The 14698-nt window shown below is 38.9% G+C and overlaps 1 protein-coding gene across 1 annotated transcript in view; it reads left to right on the top strand.

Annotated features, from left to right (window-relative positions):
• Positions 1 to 206: 206 nt before the first annotated feature.
• Positions 207 to 14698, top strand: part of STARD3NL (STARD3 N-terminal like) — a 51904-nt gene continuing 37412 nt past the window's right edge. The window contains exon 1 of the mRNA XM_011972831.1: positions 207 to 258. The gene's annotated coding sequence lies outside the window, so the exon portion shown is untranslated. The remainder of the gene's footprint in view (positions 259 to 14698) is intronic.

The following is a 14698-nucleotide window of genomic DNA, read 5'->3' as shown; positions in this document are numbered from 1 at the left end:
AAAGCACGAATCATGAATGTTCTCGCTGTGGTTTCAGTTCACTGCTTCGCCTACTCATAGATTTCTCGCCATTGTTTGAAATTTTAGTTGCTTGATTACTTTTGATTTAGGGTTAGGGATTTTTTCCCCCCTCTCTTTTAGTTCAGACATGGGTCGACATTGTGGAACTTTTCTTTGTTCACTATGTCATTTGTCTTCTGTTTCACAGATGGAATCACTGAATTCAACACTTGTACTAGTTTGGATAAGTTTAGCAAGGTAACAAAGTAACGGATCTAATTAAATCTTTACTGGAATTAATCCAGTTTGCTGCATTTCCTTGTTAGGTAGAGTTCTGAAAGGTAATTCCCATCTATATACCATCTACCCATACTCCTCTTTATAGAAGCAGGATCTCACAAAACAACTTATGGTATCCTTGTTTTATTTACGGATTCTGGTAATTAAAGTGGTGGATTATTCGTGTTCATAAAGTGAAAACATGTACAATATGTTGTCATGTAGAAGTCACCCTCTTTAAAATCTAGCTGTCTCAAACATTAGTCTTTTAAAACAGCATTATTGCATTGCCTAAAACTGCATGAAAGAAATGAAATTAAACAGCCTCTGAGGGATATTACCTTACTTATGTTCACAGAAGGATTGTGATTAACATCATTTGGATTTATTCATTGGACAGTTTGTCTGAGTGATTATCTACGCCATCCATTGTTTTAGGTGTTAGAGATTGAGTAGTGAGCAATTTAGATAAGGCCCCTACCCTCAAAGATTTTAACTTTTGATGGAGAATATAATACACATGTAAATCAAAAAGACAAGTTTAGATAGTAATTAATGTCAGAGAAGGTATTACTGGGTAGGGAGCTTGAGAGTGACTGGGTTGTGTGGAGAAATGGGGTGGTCAGGAAAGACCTCCGTGAGGAGGTGACATTTTGGGTGATAGCTGAATGTTTAGCTGAGTCAGCCATGAGAAAATGGGCTGGAAGTTTCTAGGCAGATATAAACAGTGTAAAGGAGCTAAAGGAAGAGTGAACTTGGCATGTTGCAGGGACAAAGGGAACCTTTGAGTGAACCTAGGGAAGGGTGAGGTGAGGGGACAGTGGTCAGAGGTGGCACTGGAGAGGTGTACAGGGATTGGGTCATCTTGTATCCCATGTGAGAATTACAGGCAAGCAAGGGAAAGATAATTTGTATATTGTAAAGTCTTGTTTTCTTTTAGTGATACTCATAAACTCTAACCAACGTTCTGCTTTGTTTTGGTTATGAAATCATTGCAGTAATTCATTGTGTATATATTTTTTCTCCAGAGGCCCTCTGAATGAAAAGATCTTGTTTCCTTCAGCACCTTGTCTTATGTAGTTTGTGTCCTTTCCATTGTTATATGCAGAACTCAAAGTCTTTGCTTTTTCTTCAGCTCCCTGCTTTTAATCCTTTCTACTTCCAAGCATGAATCCTCTTTCTTATTACCTGTACCTGCCTTCCACTTGGAAAGCAGTGGCAGTCAGTCTCTGCTCTTCTCCAAGCCAAATTCTAGGAAGCTGAATTGGCAAGTGGATTATTGTTCTTCATTAGAACTTGTATTACTGACCAGAAACGTAATGCTTGCCTTTATTTAGTACCTATGATATGCCAGGTATGTTATATACATTCTATTCCTTCCAACATGTTGCAAAGGAAAATATTAAGCTTTTTTGATAGTGAAGGAAACTTACACTTCAGCTACTGAGCTAGTATTGATGGAGCTTGGATTTGAACTCCCATTAGCTTTACTCCAAAGCCTAATTCATTCTACCCCACCTCCCATTAACCCCCAACCTCACGACCCTGAGCAGCAGCAAGTCTCTATTACTTAAAATTATGTTTTATGATGTGGCATTTTAGAGATCACGTGATTCACCCCCCTTAGTTTAGCGATCATGTGATTCACCCCTCTTAGTTTAGAGCTGGGGCTGTGGAGGCCCAGAGAAGGTCAGTGAGTTTTAAAATAATGCACCTAATGGCCAAACTGGTATCAAATTTTCGCCCTGCTCATTTTCAGGCTAGTGTTTTTTCTGCTATATTTCCTTCATGAAAGTCCCCTATCAATATATTTCTGTATATATAAAAATATCATATTTCAACAGCATGAATTTATTGTCCACAAACTTGTAAAAGTTAATTTTAAAAAGATGAGATGTTGCTGCTTCTTGGGCTACAATAATCCTTTGCCTTATTTTCCTTCCCTTTCTGAAGAATGAACAGGTATAAACTTTCTGGATGAATCTGATTTCTGTTAATAGAAAGCTGTGGTTTAAAAATGACGTTTAACATTTTGTTTTAATTTTAGAAATGTTTGAAAAGGAGTTTAAAATGTGTTACTATTTTCCTAGCCTTAACTTTATGCTTAGAAATATGGGAATATTGTCTAGAGTTTGCTGACTCATAGTTTCTCTTAGCAAGTAGAGTTTCTTCCTGTTATTGAGGAAGCCCTTAGGTCAGTGATATAACTTCTTTTTCTTAGTAATATGTTATGTTTAAAAGTAAGTCAAAATCAGTTTATAAATTAATGTGATTGAGCATGCTATTAACAGTGGTCTTAAAATTTAAAAATACGCATTATTTATTTCTAAGGTTTGCATATTTTAGTAATTATGAGTGGAATATGGTAGACGAATAACAACAGACTAATAAATAGCTTAATTTACTTTCTGTATGTCTTTTTGACTCCCCTGTAACTTAATAGAATTTATTTTTTTCTTTAGAATAATTTTAATGGAATTAGTATCTTCTTTTTCAAATATTGGAAGGTACTCAAGTTTAAGCAAAAGAGAGTTTTTGCTCTTTAGGCCAAAATATCAAAACTAGACATTCTGACAATCTCTGTTCTTTAAAATTGTTCATGCAACTGATGCCCATATTCTGAAGACCCAGGTCATCATGATTTGACCTCCATCTTTTGCCATGAGCCCAGTGCCCCAAATTGGACTCCTGGTCTTTGCCTCAGGCTTTCCAGCTTCAGTGCCATTACTTGTTCTGCTTGGAATGCCCTCTGGATAGACAACTCCAGCCAGCCAAAATTCTACCTGTCCCTCTAAGTCCACTCAAATGCTGCTTTATCAATAAAGCATTTCCTGTGTCTCTATAACAGAAGCCTTCTTTTCTCATGGCACTTTTGGGAGCGTCTCTTTGACACCAGTTACCAGTCCTGATAGCATTGGTATTGCACTGTTACATACACAGGTGTTAAAATATATGTTGACTTGAGCTTAAAAGACTTGACAATTTGTGTTATACATGCACAGTTTTTTGCAGATTGTAGAGCTCTGTTATTTTACTTACACTTTTATCATCTTATCTTTGAGAGACAAACTGTTAGGCTTTTCTCAGCTTTGATTCCACAGAACCTGTTTTCTGTTGTAGTTAAGGGTCTGCCTTCTGCAGTTATCAAGAGGTCCTTTGAGAGAACTCATGTCTTTGAGCTGTAAATGCTGAAGGCACACGGTCACGAATAAAATCAGTGTTCGCTGTGTTTATGGTATTGGAAAATACTAACAATGATTTCCACTTTTTAATATTAGAGATGAGAAAACTGAGGCCCACAGAGACTAGCCGTGTGTTACTTGCAGTGCTAGGCTAAGAAGCCTGGTCAGTACCCCTGGTTCATGGCTGCAAGGGCTTGTAGCAGGCCGTCATCGGTTCTGATGTCCTGTGTTGGAACTCCCGGCAGCCTCTTACACGATATATCAGTACAGCTCAGGCCTTTTCAGTTGTTTTGCTTGCTTTATTTGTGAGCTGACCTGGATCCGGAAGATACCTCTTGTGGTGAATCAAGATTAAAGCTTTACCTCTCACCAGGAATCCCTGACTCTGAGCTATTTAAGCCTGGAGAATCTTCCTGAACAGGCGGTATGGAATCAAGTTCAGTAGGCTCTTTAGTTTAAAACCCTTTCTTCTTCCTCTCTAGTTACAGTTTACAAAATAGTATTGTGAGACTAGCGAGCAGCCTCAGTGTATTCAGTCTGGAGTTTGGAGGAATTTGGCCCAGGACCTTCCAAGTTGCAGTAATCATAGGTTTCTATGTCCTATATTTTCCAGGACAGTATACTTTTCAAATACTGTGCGTTATTGCTCACCAAAGTGTGTTCTTGTTTGCTGTTTGTTTCAGGAAAATATATTATCAGAATTATTTTTAAAAATTAAGCATTTATTAAATTAATGATGTGGAAACTGAATTTCAAGTACCTTTTGCTGTTTTAATTGTATGTTAAATTCCTCAAAGGTAACACAGAGGGCATCAAACTTTTCTCTAGCCGAGGGGAGGAACACCAGCCAAGACTTGCCTTGGGCATTGGTGGTAATAACTAATGCATACTGAGGACTTTCTTTGTGCCAGGAGTTGTTCTAAATGCTTTATGTCAGGGCTTCTATTCCTCAGCGCTGTTGATCTTTTGGGCTGGGTAATTCTTTGTTGGGGGCTGTTCTGTGCATTGTAGGATATTTAGCAGCATCTCTGGCCCCTACCCACTAGATGCTAGTGGTACCTTCTCTAGTCATGACAACTAAGAACGCCTCCAGACATTGCCAAATGCTTCAGGTCTTGATGGGTGAGGGAGGGGGAGTACACAATCCTCCTCACCACACCGTTGAGAACCACTGTTTTTTATAAACTGATTGATTCCTTACAGCAACTCTCTAAGGTAAGTTGTAGTATAATTGTCCCTGGTTTACAGAAGAAGAAACGTAGGCATAGAGAGGTTAAGTAACTTGTCTAAGGTTATACAACTAGTAAGCAGCAGTACTGGAATGTGAGACGAGGAAATGCTCTTTCTGAGCTCTCACCCAACACAGCTGACTCAGACTGGCCACCAACTATTAGGGCTCCACAGACCCTGTAAGCCAGGAGGAATAATAAATGCTGGCAGGGACCAGGCAGAGCTGGGAGTGAGCAAGGTGGCTGGGTGGCAGATTGGTAAATGGGGGAGTATTGCCACGATTGCCTGTTTTTATAGAGGAGCAAGAAATCTGGATTTTATTTTTTGTGAAAAACTCACATCTTTAATATTGCAGTTAATTCAGTGTTTAAGAAACATTGTGTTCAAGACCAGCCTGGCCAATATGGTGAAACCCCGTCTGTACTAAAAATATAAAAATTAGCTGGGCATAGTGGCAGGCGCCTGTAATGCCAGCTACTTGGGAGGCTGAGGCAGGAGAATCACTTGAATGCAGGAGGCGAAGGTTGCCATGAGCCAAGATTGTGCCACTGCACTCCAGCCTGGGTGACAGAGAAGACTCCATCTCAAAAAAAAAAAAAAAAAAAAAAAAGAGAGAAAGAAACATTGTGCAAGACAACAAATACCATCACCTCTGTAGGAACAAGATTTGGTCCCAGGGCCGTTAGCTTGCAGCCTTCTTTGTGTGGACTGCAGCAGTGTGACGCTAAAAGGAAGTGTGCATTCATTTGATTTAGGAAATGAGGTGGATTCTATGTGGAGGGCAAAAGATCCTCTTTGTTGAAGACTGGAAATGAAGGTGGGTGAGGTGGGGCTTCTGGACTAGAAGGGGCCATCCAGCCCACTCTGAAATTTGAATGCTCCGCAGACTCAGTTTGAAAGTTACGTACTCCTCCTAACTTTGAAAAGTGTTATTCATAACTATTTCTTTCATGACCTCCATTTGTCTGGGTGTTAAAATAGATATTTTATAGGACACTGAGAAAATGTCATTTCTGGAGTTGACCAGCTGTATCCTGGAGAAACCACAGCCACACCTTTTTGTTGACAGCCAGTAACCAGTGGAGTCCATGTTTGTTCTCTTTGAACGACGAGGCTCTCTGCCAGCTTTTTAGAAGCAATGGACTCTTGCTGGCCTTTGGAACATTTTCCTTGTCCTCAGGACCTAGCCTCCTCAGTCAAGCCTGCATGCCCTTGGTGTAAAAGGCAGGCGCACACTCCCATGCTGACTTCCTGGCACTCTGTGCCATTCCAGCTTTCCATTCCAGCTGCACTTCTGTGACTCCCTCACATGGGGCCTCTCCAGATTGTCCAACTCCTTGCTGTTCACAGATCTGCTTGTGCTTCTCTTTTTAATTTAGTCTACCCTTTCCTTGGAACATAAATTTTCGTTTCTTTGAAAGTCTCATTTTCTCTGAGACCAGCCTTTTCATTAAGCCTTTCTGGTCATACACACCAGAAGTTCAGTCTTCTTTGTATTATAATTATCTTTGACTCTGATTTCTAATTATTTATGTAACTGTATTACCTCCATTATCAAACTCATTCAAGCTTGATAAAGGAGGTAATACAGTTACATAAATAATTAGAAATCAGTTATTTAAGATTGAGGATCAGTACCATGTCTTCCATTTTATTTCCCGCATAGCATTTAGCATGGTGTTTTACTTATGGAAGATGCTCAATAAATATGTCCATTTGTTTGGGTTAGATGGGTTCCTACTCATGTAGTGATTTCTTTCTGTTTCTCTATAATTGTATTCATTTTTGTAGTGTGTTGTTAGAATGACTTCACTAAATAGCATTCAAAATATATTGGAAAGAAAGATTACCAATTTAGTTAATTTGGGAGAGTTGGGAACATTTTTATTAATTAAATAAAAATATTATTGGCTTATTTAATATACTGCTGTCCCTTGAATAACACAGGTTTGAACTGCACAGGTCCAGTTGTATGTGAATTTTTTTCATAAATCAGGGACCTGACCTAAAATAGTTTTCACAGCATGCCCTGTATGCTGGTCGCCCTGGAACCAATTCCCTGCATATACCAAGGGAGGGCTGTACTATGTTGAAACTCCAACCATATATGTAAGTTTTTCTCACCTTAGTTAGCAAGTACGCAGATGACTTTGTACTTTCATACAGTGATAGTTGCAATTTTTAAACTAATTGAATGCCTAACACATGCCAAGCATATCTTTAGGTGCTTAGAATATAGAATGTTCTCTAGGAGTTTTCAGTATAGTGCTGAGAAGAAGATGTGAACAATATGTGAAACGTGAAAGACTGGAGATGCTCTTAAAGAAAGGTATGTGGAATTTATATTATACATAGGTGGTCAGAGAAAGTTTCATTGAGGAAGTGATACCTAAGCTACCTTGAACAATGAATAGGCTTATTTTTGCTGTTAATATGATAGTTTGGTGTTCAAGGTAAAGGCATTCCAGGAGAGGGAGAACTGGGGCAAAGGCAGGATGGTGAAACTTCCTGTGTTAGTCCATATGTGTCGCTTCCGATAGGTACCTTAGGCCGGATAATTTTTATGAAGAAAAGAGGTTTAATTGGCTCACAGTTCTGCGGGCTATACAGGAAGCATGGCTCGGCTTTTGGTGAGTCCTCAGGAGGCTTACAATCATGGGAGAAGGAAAAGCTGGAGCAGCATACCACATGGCAAGAGCGGGAGCGAGAGAGAGAAGGGAGATGCCACACATTTTTAAACAAGCAGATCTCACACGAACTCAGAGTGAGAGCTCACTCGTCACCAAGGGGATGGTGCTAAGCCATTCATGAGGGATCCACCCCCATGATCCGAACACCTCACCCTAGACTCCACCTCCAACACTTGGAATTACATTTCAACATGAAAATTGGAGGGGACAAACGTCCAAATTCTATAACGTCCTGTGCAGGGGAACTGAAAATGGTAAGCACTGGGTGAGGGAAATGGTATTTTGAGTAGAGGAATGAATGTTTTGGAGATGAATAAGACTGAATTGTTGGAGTAATGTGGGTGAGGGATGATTAGGAAATAGTGAAGGAAACTGATGAGAGATAGTAAAGGGATGGAGTTGGTCACCATTCTGACTCTTTGGAGGATAGAGTCAGCAGCAGAATCAAATTTAATGCATTTTCATTAGACAAACTGTAAAGAAGATTTTACTGATTATTATTGGTTATTCTTACCTTAAACATTGTAAAGTACTTATAGGCAGCATATCTACTATATATATGTATTTTATCTACTATATATATGTATTATATATAGTAGATATGCTGCTTATATGTCTGTATCTCCATAGTCATAATTTATTGCTTGTTTTGTTGCATTATTTGAGAGCAAGTTTTTCAAGAATGGTGCTAGTTTCAAACCTTTGTTGAGAGCCTTATGAAATTAAAGAGATCCTACTACTTTTATTGTATTCTCTGCCTCTGTAATGTGCTCTGAGTCTGTTCTCATTATTAGACTGTAAGGCACACTTTATTTTCTGAGTATTTTAGCCTATAGTTGAATTGAGTCTTGTGATTAGTTGTCTTTGTGTGATTCTATTTTCTGAAACATGAGTTAGGCTGATGGTAAAGGGGATCACGAGGTTACTTCTATTGCTGATCTTCTTGAGGGTCTGATTTTCTCTATGACTGCCTAAGAAGTCTTTTCTTTGTTTTTGTTTTGTTTTGTTTTGTTTTGTTTTTTGAGACAGGGTCTTGCTCTGTCGCCCAAGCTGGAGTGCAGTGGCACAGTCTTGGCTCACTGCAACCTCTGTCTCCCAGATTCAAGCGATTCTCTTGCCTCAGCCTCCTGAGTAGCTGGGATTATAGGTGCCCACCACCAAGCCCAGCTAATTTTTTTGTATTTTTAGTAGAGACAGGGTTACACTGAGTTGGCCAGATTGGTCTCGAACTCCTGACCTCATGATCTGCCCACCTTGGTCTCCCAAGGTGCTGGAATTACAAGTGAGCCACCACGCCGGGCCAGAAGTCTTTCAGAGAAAAGGATACTGGTGATTTTTAAAACTTAGGCATCAAGATTTTGAGATTGACTTTCCCTATCTGTCACATGTGCCAAGCTTTGGACTACAAACCTTTATCTGTGGTATGATTCATACTTTCTTTTTGGACTTATATGCTGTTATTATATATCACATCATGGGAGATAATGTGTGTAACTTCTGCCTGTTGGTGGATACCTCTGGCCATACATGTGAATGGCACACCTTTCATTAACCTGCTCTATTTTGTGACATAGGGTGTTGGTCTCAGCTGTCTCCGGGGGCAGTTGATGTTACATCTTCCCTAGCATTGCTGTTAGTGTGCCACTTCCACCAACTAAGAGCCACCAAAGGGACAGTGAGTAGAAGATGGCTCTGTCAACTGGAGTGACATTTTCAGGAACACTTATCTCCCACATTCTTGAGGAGTTTTATGTTGTTGAATGAAAAGAAACCTAGCTTGTCTATGAATAGCTGTGCTGGCTTTGCTGACTACTTACCAGCTGGCCCCTGGGAATTCAGCTTCTGTTTAGAAAGCTGAACAGAAAGATAGGTCTGGGGAGGCGTTGAAGAATGTGTGATGAACACACATTCTTTGGGATGAAGGATAGTTACTAAAAGAAGAGTACACTTTTAGTCACTTGCCTATGATTCCTAGGAGAGCAGTGAGCTCACCGCCGTTGATACTATTGATTTTCAGATCTAGATTAATAAGATCTCAAGTCCTGTGCTGAAAGTTGACAGCATTTATTTGAAAATTGCTTGTAGTAAGTATTGAAGGAATGACATTATGTGATGCAGAGATGTCCTCATATGCATTGGAAAATATTTCAAGTTCCTTAATTGAGGGACCTTCACCTGTCTAGATAGTAATATGACTCTTGACTCCTTCATTGCCAAAGCTGGTGATACATCTCTAAGATGAAGTTTTAAATATTCATAGATAATTTTTATATGTACACTGAGGAGCAACACAACTCCTTGGGTGCTGGTCTGCTGATAGTTGACAGAACTAATGAGTCAAAATTGGCAAAAATAATGGTAACTTTGCACTAGCCATCAGGTATTTTATAACTGATGTATTGTGTGATTTTTTAGGAAAGTTAAAAGTAGATTTTGTTATGGGGGACCAAAGAAAAGTTCTGGAAAAAGACAGTCAACAACTAAAAAATCAGCAGTATTTTGTACTTGTGGAAGTGACCTTATTAGTCTCCTAAAGGAAAAATTGGGTTACAGATAGCTCTGTGACCTGGAAGATTAAAACAAAGGAGTTTCTAGGTGAGCTGTGGAGAAAATACAGCTATATACTGCATAACAACATTTAGGTCAACGACGGACTGCATATATGATGGTGGTCCCATAAAATTACAATACCATATTTTTACTGTATCATTTCTGTGTTTAGATATGCAAATACTACTTCTCGTTGTGTTACAGTTGCTTACAGTATTCAGCACAGAAACATGCTGTACAGGTTTATAGCCTAGAAGCAATAGGCTGCACCATATAGCCTAGGTGTATAGTGGGCTCTACCATCTAGGTTTGTGTCAGTTAACACTGTGATAATGAGGAAGCTACCTAATGACACATTTCTCAAAGTGTATCCCTGTCATTAAGTGACACATGGCTATATTTAAGTTTAGGAGTTAGAGCCAAAGCTGAGAAAGGGGGGGCGGAAAGGGCTGCAAAATCAATTTGAACACCAGGAGAAATCCACTATGAGGAGAATAAAAGGTTGGAGACCATAGAAGCTGGAGGAAGGTAGCTGTAGAGACCCCGTTTCAGTTACTTTGAGCTACCTTACAGCAGCTTCTAAAAAAAAAAGAGAGAAACAAATGAAAGAATATTCTTAATCCCCAGGGCCCATCTTGAGAGAGACTTGCACTAAACGAGTGATGAGATCCAGCTCCAACATGCCAGCTGGCTGACTCAGCCCATGCTAGTGAAATAACTGACTACCAAGTTGTTGACCCCTGCAGGGTTGATGAGCTAACAAGTGTTTCGTACCACCCAACATTACTGGGCAGCTGTATGGCATCTTCCCATTTTGCCAACCTGTAGTCTATGGAATGACCTATATACGTTGTCAAATGCCTTTCCTCTTTCTGGCTTGCTCTTCTTTCCCTGGACCAAGCAACAGTCCTAATGTCATGGTTATTGTCAATAATATATACTTGATTTTTTTCCCTCTCTTCAGTCATTCCCTTGTATTATTTATGTATCTTCCCTATTGGCTAGTTGTAGGTTCTGCTGAGAGCATGAGACCTTTTGTACTACCTTTGAACCATTTTAAATGCTTGTGTGGTGTTACATTTCTTTGGTTTTCAACGCTTATGGTTTGCTAAAATGGGAACTCTTAGTGGACTTACATAGGACCCACTTTATAATTGTTTTCTGTTCTACAAATAGATACAATTTATTAGTTTTTGGTTGTTTTTTTTTCATTTTTATGGCATAGAAGAATATTCTTATTTCTGCATATTTTATGTTTTAAAATTTCATCTCTATGCTCCCCTGAATTCCTGATTCATATCCAGCTGCTTACTTTATCTCGACTTGGATATTAATAAGCATCTCATGCTTTATGTCTAAACTGAACTGATATTCTTGCTCAAAACTGCCCGTTCTCTAGCTTACCACTTTCACTAAATAGCACATCCATCCTTCCAGTTCCTCAAGCTCTACATCTTGCGGTTCTGTTTTAGTCCTCGTTTTCTCCCATACCCCATGGCTAATCTGTCACCAAATGCTTTGGGCTCCTTATTTAGAACCAATCTGTTCTCATCCCCTCTACTGCCCTCATCCTATTCTATGGAGTCAGTACATCATCTCTCTCCTGAATTATTGCCGCTGTCTCCTAACAGGTTGCCCCACGTCTATGCTTTTTTCAGCAGAGCAGCCAGAGAGCCTGTTAAAACTTAAGCTACATTATTTTTCTCTTCTACTGAAAATCTTCCAGTGTCTTCCCATCTCATTCAGAGTAAGACTTTACAGTGGCCCATACACAAGGCCCAGCCCTTTGTTAACTGATCTGTCATCATCTGATGTTCTTCCCCTCTCTCACTTGGCTCCAGCCTCGCTGGCCACCTGGCTGCACTCCTCTGTGACCATCTCCACCCCTCCTCAGAACTTTTGCCCCTGTTCTTCCCTCTATCTGAAGTGTCTCTCCTCATATCTACCTGGCATTTCTCCCTTATCTCCTGCTAGTTGTTGCTCAGATGCCGCCTGCTCAATGAAATCATCTTGACCTCTCAGTTTAAAATGACAATATTTCCAGCCCTATTTTGTCTTCCATCCGCTTCCTCAAGAAGGTAAACTATGTGAGGATAGATGTTTTGTTAATCACCATGGGAGTGCTCAGAAGAAGAACTGACACAATTTTAGTGCTCAAACATATTTGTGGGTGAATGTAGTAGATGTGGTATATTCTTGGCAAACTTTGAATTTGCAAACATTATCAAGTGCAATTCTGAAACCATGTAGTTCACGTCCAGATTCAGCTTTTCAATGTCTATTTTAGGTTTGTCTCGTAAATTATGAAAACATTGATACGTGTTTACCCAGCCATCTTTAAATCTTAATATTTCTCTCTGCACTGTGTCAAATGAAAGTTTAGTAATATTTTTAATATTCCTATAGGAAATAGATCACACTGAAATTATGTTGCTTTAAAAGACAGTTGGAGTTCAGGAGATAGATTAATGTCTGCCAGAGGAGTGACTTAAAAGCACTATGACATGTGTTTTTCCCCTTTAAGTTTTCTAAGTCATTGATGTTAATTTCTAAATAAATCTGAGTCTTAAAGCAGATTGTTGAAAGGTTAAGTTCTGTTATGTGCACACAATTACTTTTATCTGCTGATGGTAACAGAAATCATTGAATGAGACAAGACTACAAAACAAAGACCAAACTTTAACAGGCAGCCTTGGATGTGTGTGTGTGGGAAGAGGGCAGAACACAAAGCGTTCAAGAGTGAGCAGATTTATTAAGACGGATTGAAAGCATTAATTACATCCCAAAGGAAAGTAAATGACACTGGAAAATACGAGGCCTAGAAAATAAAGATTAAGAATAACACCATGGAGATAATATATAAAGATGTTACCATGGAGTTGGGCTGTCGAAATTCATAAAGAAAAGTAAGGAGAGGAGCAGAAGGAAGTGCAGTTGAAATGTGCGTCCTAGTGTAATAAGTCAGCCATGTGAATTAAATAACACATGGTGTGTCCGAGCCTTGGTAGGTGGTGCTTTATAAAAGATCTGTCTTTCCCCAGGGGTCCCTGAGTTCTAGTGCAGGGAACAAATGAAGTTTGTTCATTTGTTTGTTCATTTTGAAGCCAAGTTACAACAAACTTGGCTTGTAAAAGCTTGTGGTGTATGTTATACACATTTTTACTAAAGACCTAAGCAAACTTTAGACCCTGAACCATTGGATGATGTGACTCCACTCTCACATACATCTTATAACAGCAGCAATAATAAAAGACCATTTTCAGTTATATAAGTGACATTGGCTCAAAATGAAAATAGAATGACTTCTATCTATAGTCACGCACACTTTAGAAGCCTTTAAATATCTCCATTTGTGTTTCGGTAATTTGATAGTTGTACTAAGGGCAGAATGATTTGGGTGTCCGGAATTCTTATATGGGTTTTCCTTTAAGTCTATTAGTGCAACTCAAACTGTTGTGTAGGTAAGAATTGTTATACAAAGGTACGTGTACAAAATTCATATGCATTCTGTGTTATAGCATGATTTAAGAGGTTTTTGAGGATGTTTGGTTTCTCTTTGCCTGTAAGTGTAGCACATACTTAAGAGCAAAGTTGGTCTCATGATTTTTTTGCCATGAAAATTTGCCTTTGCTTTCTTTGCTATACAGTAGTTACCTCTTATCCATGTACAGTACATTTCAAGCCCCCCCAGGGGATGCCTGAAACCACAGATAGTACCAAACCCCTATAAACATTTTGGTTTTACTTATGCAATAATGGGCGGATAACACATATGGTGTGGCTATTCTGGACAAAGGGGTGATTCATGTTCTGGGTGGGATGGAGTGAAATAGTGGGAGATTTCATCACGCCACTCATAATGACACACAATTTAAAACTCATGAACATTTATTTCTGGAATTTTCTATGTAGTATTTTTGTAGTTCAAGCAGTTGACCACAGGTAACTGAAACTGGAAAATGAAACTGCAGATAAGGTTGGGGAGAGGGATTATGGCACATACATATGTTACATATGTATATGTATACTATATGCATCTTATGTTTAAATGTATTCATACTGTGTGTATGTGTGTATATACTGTGTATAGATAGAGAGGTACAGACACAGCAGTGCCATCTCAAAACAGCCTTATGTGTTTACGTTTTTCCAAATAAATCAGAAATAAGTTTTTTTCCGAATGAATCAGAAGTAAGTTGCATACATGATGACACTTATCCTTTAGTACTTCAGTGTGCATCTCCTAAGAATAAGGGCATTCTCCTACATAACCATACACATTACTAAACTGTAATCAATTCTCCAATTGTCTTTTGTGGCTTTTGTTTTTTAATTCTAGATTCATTCTAGGCTTGTGCATTGCGTTCGATGCTCGTGTCTCTTTATGCTCTTTTCTATTTGAAGAGTATTCACACTACTATCCTTTTTATTTTTGTTTTTCACCACATTGACTTCTCTGAAGAGTCCAGGATAGTTGACTTGTAGAATGTCCCATATACTGTTTATTTTTTTTTTTTTTAATGACTAAATTCAAGTAAAACTTCTGACAAGGATTTATCATAATTGATGTTATATAGTTCTTATTGCAACATATCAGAAGGCAGGTAATGCCAGCTTGCTTTAGTATTGATGCTGTTTGATTACTTGGTTTAGGTGGTGACTGCCAGATCTCTCCACTGTAAAAGCGTATCATCCCCAATGAAATTATTAAATAATCTGAGAGATGCTACTTTGAAACTATAATATCATATGCCCCAACAACCTTTT

This window comes from Mandrillus leucophaeus, unplaced genomic scaffold (assembly GCF_000951045.1).
Source record: "Mandrillus leucophaeus isolate KB7577 unplaced genomic scaffold, Mleu.le_1.0 Scaffold100, whole genome shotgun sequence".
NCBI classification, from domain to species: Eukaryota; Metazoa; Chordata; class Mammalia; order Primates; family Cercopithecidae; genus Mandrillus; species Mandrillus leucophaeus.
Note: the sequence above shows the minus strand (reverse complement) of the source record. Positions and strands in the feature narration are given on the sequence as shown.